This window comes from Hippocampus comes, unplaced genomic scaffold (assembly GCF_001891065.2).
Source record: "Hippocampus comes isolate QL1 unplaced genomic scaffold, H_comes_QL1_v1.1 scaffold1, whole genome shotgun sequence".
Lineage (NCBI taxonomy): Eukaryota > Metazoa > Chordata > Actinopteri > Syngnathiformes > Syngnathidae > Hippocampus > Hippocampus comes.
In genome coordinates, this window is record NW_017805010.1 from 2863203 (window position 1) to 2869202 (window position 6000).

Consider the following 6000-nt stretch of genomic DNA (forward strand, 5'->3'; position numbering starts at 1 on the left):
GTTCCCTTTTTTTCTTTCTACACTGACTATATGAAGTGTCAAATAAGTGTTTGCTCATACTTATGCACTATTCGAATAAAAATATAAAGTACACATACGTTTGTGTGTGTGTGTGTGTGTGTGTGTGTGTGTGTGTGTGTGTGTGTGTGTGTGTCTGTATATGACCTGTTGTGAAAAATTTCTGGCTGCAAACATTATTTCGTTGTAGAGGAGTTTCACTGTACACTTTACGCATGTGCATGTTTTTTTTCTGTATTATCGTATTGCACGGCCGCAGAAACTGCCGTGTGAACGCAAGTGGGGCTGCACCGGGGTTAACGCGCTTCTCTTTAGTAAGCAGCTTTTTACGTGTGGACGCTCCACAAAATTTACACCGGTGTAAGATATATCGCAACAAAATACGTCGGTGCAGCACCGATGCAAATGTGTGCCGTGTGAACACCCCGATGGACAAGCATCGATTCATTCCAACTCAAGGCGACAATTGACATTCACTTTGGTGTGTGGGAGGAGGCACCCGGACACAAGCCACACTGGAACACAACATGCAAATTCCACAGAAGCGAAAGCGGGGCAACACCTAACGAGGTATAGGAGGGGCGGGGGGGGGGGTTAGGGGGGTGAATGAATTACAACCTCTTTAATCTGAGAGTAAGTGAGGTCAACCCAAGCGACAGCACACACAAAGTCATCATGACAGGCGAACGACCCACAACAACCTCAGGATGTTTGGAGTTGCGGGCAAGTTGTTCACAAACCATAGCGACCACAAGACTATCCCGAGGATATCAAGCGCTCGCACAAGCACAAACACACACGCACACGTGCACACACACGAAACAAGTTGGAAGTCTCACAGTGTCAATGCACGAGCCGAAAAAGGTCTGTATGTCTTGAGTATGTCTGTGTATAATAAAAACCCATGCAGGCCAAATATAACTCTATGCTCTTGTTGGCCATCCCTCACCGCCAGTTCATCGCTCTCTTTGCATTCCTGTAAACAATCAGCTGGAAAAAAAAAAACCAACAGTAAGGCACGTTTTCATCGGCAAGCATCACCTACTCAAGGAGACTACAAGGGTGATGTGAATGACTGTCAGATCTCTGCAAAAAAGACGCTTTCTCATTGAGCCCACTTTTATCCTGTCTGGAGGAAATCAAGACCTGGATGGCACTAAAACTCTGGAATTTCAATTAAAAGAAAACAGAAGTGATGGTGTTTGGTCCCAGGGGCCCTTGGACATCCCATTCTGCGGACTTCGGCCCCCTGGCTCTTTATTTTAAGCCAACAGTCTTGAACTTGGGTTTTAAACCGGGACAGTGATTTTAAATTGGACTGGCAAATTGGTCCTGTTGTTAAATGCAGCTTCTTTCATCTTAGCTGGCTAAAGTAAAGACTCTCCTTCCCCAAGAGCACTTTGAAACAGTAATTCATGCCTTTGTCGCATCTCGGCTGGATTTCTGGTATACACTTTACTTTAGAGTCAGCCAATCCTGCATTAAGCATCTCCAGTTGGTCCAGAATGCTGCTGCTCGCCTCTTGACTGGTACTCGTAAGAGGGAGCACAAAATTCCTACTCTGGCATCCCTTCACTGGCTCCCGAAACATTTTAGGGAGGGGGGGCGGGGGGGTATTTAATTCCACAGTTGAATCACTAATCATTTTAAACAAACACAAATATTTTGCACTGATTATTGAACTCTCTGAGACTAATGCAAAGAGTATTATTGATGTTTTGTATTTTATGTAATTTAATGGACACTTTCTTGTTTGAAACGCACAACCGGATGATTGTAATTTTCCACCACAAGTGGGATGCGACAGAGTGAGCACACAGTCTGCCTGACCAAGATAAGATACGGTCACTTTGTTGTCTCAGCGAGGAAATTTATCTTGGCCGCTCAAGTGATTTTCTGCGACCAGCCGCAGCGCTGGACACGATAGAAGTACGGCACGGTCACCTCAGCTCGCTGCAGAAAGTGACACCGGGCGCACATCACTTCTATCGGTTTCTGTCACCGATGATTGATGAAAGCAGAGTTTCTCAGCTTGTGTTTTCTTTGGTGCTGGCAGTGAAAGGTTACACCTCGCCTCTTTGCAGTGCCCTCCGTGCGACATTAAGAGGCAGAACGAGAGTGCGTAAGAGGGAGACAGATGGGTTTTCCTCGCAGGATATCCTGTTCTAAGTAGAGCTGCTGAGCCCACTCTGACCTCCTCACCCCTCTTGACCCATGACCCGCTCATGGTTTGCGCTCACATCTTCAATGATTCCCAATCGCCTCAAATCTCTTTATTTTCTTGCGATTCAGCGATGGCCCTTTGAGCTTATTATTTTGGCTTAGTTTACTCATCGGTGTGTTTGTCCGCTTTGCTTTTGTGTAAGTCTTCCTTCTCTTTGTATCCGCGGTGCTATTTTCATCATTTCCAGCTCACCGTGAACAAAACCTAGTGTTGAAGCGAAGGAAATGACGTTGTGAGCCACAGTCACTCATCAATAAAATTCTGGAGAAATCGTGCACTTTAAAATGTTGATTAAAACATTTCATTTGTAAATAGGTTGGAATGACTTTCATCTCTCCCCCCCCCCCCCATCCCCAAAATGTATTTGGCAGAATAGCATTTTAAAGTACAAAGTACATTGTTGCACCATTATCTCCAGTCCAAAATTAGTTTTTGGAAAATAATGTCGTCCTCATGGCCTGTATATACTGCTTGACATCCAGCATATAAAAGCTAATAGCTTTTAGGCAGCCAGCACTTATGGCAAATGAGCAGCGTAATGGAATGAAAAACTCACATCATGATTGATTCCCCCCCTCCCCCACTGCCTGCAAGTGTCTGTAATTACACAGACTACAAAAATAACACTTATAACAAGAGCACCAAGGGACTTGTTGGAATACATTTTATCATAATTCCTCTTCAAAAGGAGAGGGGGTGAGGGGGCATCCACCTGAGGGGGGCATCCACAGCGACCCCCCATCCCGACCGCTGTTGCTGAAATATTTTATTTGGGCTGAAAAGTAGATGTCTTTTGGCGAGGCAAGATACCAGACGTGTTTCCACCGGATTTTAGGCGATGGCCATTATAAACAGACTTAATTATCATTAGTATTTTTTAATGATCTCATCATTACTTTGTAGAATTTCACCAAAGTAATGAGAACCTATTTTGTTATAATAGTTTTATATTTACCATTTCAGTCCGTTTTTTAAATTTATTTTTTTCTTTTGTTTTTGAAGGTTAATAGTTTTTTTTTCCCCCAAAAATACTTTGGTTTAGTTTAGCGTTTATTAGTTTTAGTATTAATTTTAGTTTTAGTATGGCCGTACATTGAAATAAATACAGTTAAATTAAACCTTGTAAGCTCATGTATGAAAATAATTGACAAAGATGAAAACAAAGGACATTTTCATTGTAATTATTAGTTGATTTCACTTTGTGTAATGGCATAAAATGTAGTCCCGGTTAGATATCAGTTATTTATAGCAGTCTCTCTTTTTTCAATTTTTTTTTTTTTTTTTTTTTAATGTCCTTCACAAAAAAGTTTCGAGTTGTATTTATTTCATGAGTTTTAGTGAGCATAACCTTGCCTCTTTGCTCAAATCTACTCACCCTACATCCTAAATTGTGGACAGAACAAGAAGTGCACCAAAAGAAAGCCCCAGATGCCCTTTGTCGCTCTCCCACATCATCATCTTGTCGACCTCTGCTGTCCCTCTCTCCCACCCTGGGGTGTTACTGGAATTCATTACGTGATGAATGGTTGTTTGTATTTTTTTAAGCTCAACAGCGCCAACCCCGACCTACGTGCTCATAGCAGGAGATAACCGAACTTTGCCGTGATGAGGGGAACAATTAGCCAATCGTCCTCTGACCTGCTAGCTAACCCAGAGGTCAAAGTGACACGGGGTTCGCTGGTTCCCAGGTGTCTTACCATCCGGCGGCTTAGCAAAGTAAGTAATATGGTCGTGTTTTTGTATGCGGACAGGTGACACAAATACCCACAGAAAGCACACGTTCCCATCGGTATTCGTGTGTGTGTGTGTGTGTGTGTGTGTGTGGGGGGGGGGGGGGGCTTTAAAGTGCATGGGCAAGCGATAATGATCCCAGTGGACACAGCGCAGTTTGCTCAGATAGGCCGCAGTAGAAATCTACACTTCCTGCTTCCTGTGGCGAGAGGAAGTGCTACCATCGCTGTCCTCTTATCACCAGTGGCAGAGCCAAAACATGGGGAGGAAGACAAGAGGGAGGAAAGGTAGCCAAGCAGCCTAGATAAAGGAAAATTTGCCAATAGTATGATCCCCACCAATGGATGATAAGACGCCAAATGATATCCGGATGGTCACGGTTGAACTCTTTGCTAAAGTTTGTCCATTTCTTTGTTGTTGAAGGAGACATTAGGAATGGTTCTCTATTTACATTCTGGAGCAGGGGGAGATGCTTCCATTTTGAAAAAAAAGAAATTCCAATCGCTTCCTGATAAGTTTTGTTCCTAACCAACCAACCATGAAACAGCAATCCAAACGACGTGACTCTCTTTTTTTGCAACAGGTGCAGATGCAGAGATCCATGAAGGTTTGCAGGATGCAATCCAAATGTTTGCAGTTGCACCTGATGAAGAGACGCTGGATTCGAGGGAGGGAGAGAGAGAGAGTGAGGGAGAAGGGGGGACAGATTTTTTTGGGCTAAGGGTGGAGAAGCTTTGAGCTGGGATTGTCCCAGATGGACACAATCCGCTCCCTCCCTTTGTAAACAGCCTTGAGCCGCTCATCATTTTTCTACACATTTCCCACTTTTTCATCCACAACTGTAAGCAACACTTCCAGGAAAACACACACACACACACACACACACACACACACACACACACACACACACACACACACACACACACACGCACACAAAACATTTTTGCACTGCTTCGAACAAACGCTAGCGCAAATTCATTGTTTTCCTCTTCACTTCTGACATATTTCAGGACCCCTTTAACCCCTTCTCCCCTCCCCCACGTTGCTCGCCTAATTTCTGCCATTTCCAAAGTAAACACACCACTAAATATCGAGCTGACTCACTTCCACTGTGGGTGGCTCTGTTTCCAATTTTCTCACCACCTCAGCCACCCTAATACCTCTTTAGAAGAAGAAGAAAAAGGAAAAAAAAAAAAGCAATTTGTACAACAAACAAAAAAGTGACAAACCAGGTATGAAGTGCTAAACGTGAGCATGTGGCGACCCGTTTTTTTCTTCTCTCACGACTTTTGAGGCTCTCAAATAGTTACTGTTTTTTCCTTTGCCTTCTTTCTCTTTTGGAGAGCGTGGGAGCGCCCTCAGAGTACTGCGCATAAACCACAGGGCTCAAAACAACAGGAGGAAACCGGTAACTTGAGTAACTTTGACCGGGGAGAGAGTGTGGGGTGGGGTGAGGTGATGGCTGAGAGGCAAGACAGGAATGGGGGGCTGGGGGGGGGGGGGTTAGAAGACGGGTGAAAGATGCCAAGGGTGTACACAGGCGCCTTTCACCAAACAAAGATGTCAGTTGAGCTCTGCCAAGTGGAAGACACCGAGCATTAAGCACTACGCGGCCTGTTGCATTAAAATTGTCGACACCCTAAACACTCTCGACATGAATCACTTGTCCAGTTGCCTTACCAGTGTGCGGTGCGGTCATTCAACGGGAAGATCCCATCGGTCCATAATCTGGTACAGTTCAGTCCAGGGAGCTCCACGGCGGTGAGAGGGGACACCCAAACTATTGCGTACACACGCATACATACAGTAGATATATGCACGCGCATGCACGGCAACAGTTCTCCCGGTCCAAATGTTGAGAAAGTGAGGGGCTGCACCAAAAAGGCAATCAGAGGGAGGGAGAAATTGAGGTAGAGCGAGAGAAAGGGAGAATAAGGTTAACCCCTCAGAGTGGACTTGTGGACTCTCTCTCTCTCTCTCTCTCTCTCTCTCTCTCTCTCTCTCTCTCTCCCTCTCTCTCTCTCTCT

The 6000-nt window shown here is 44.7% G+C and overlaps 1 protein-coding gene across 2 annotated transcripts in view; it reads right to left on the reverse strand.

The window, feature by feature from the left end:
- Positions 1 to 5938, reverse strand: part of hdac7a (histone deacetylase 7a) — a 62711-nt gene extending 56773 nt beyond the window's left edge. For both annotated transcript variants that reach the window (XM_019863062.1, XM_019863059.1), the window contains exon 1: positions 5654 to 5938. The gene's annotated coding sequence lies outside the window, so the exon portion shown is untranslated. The remainder of the gene's footprint in view (positions 1 to 5653) is intronic.
- Positions 5939 to 6000: the final 62 nt, after the last annotated feature.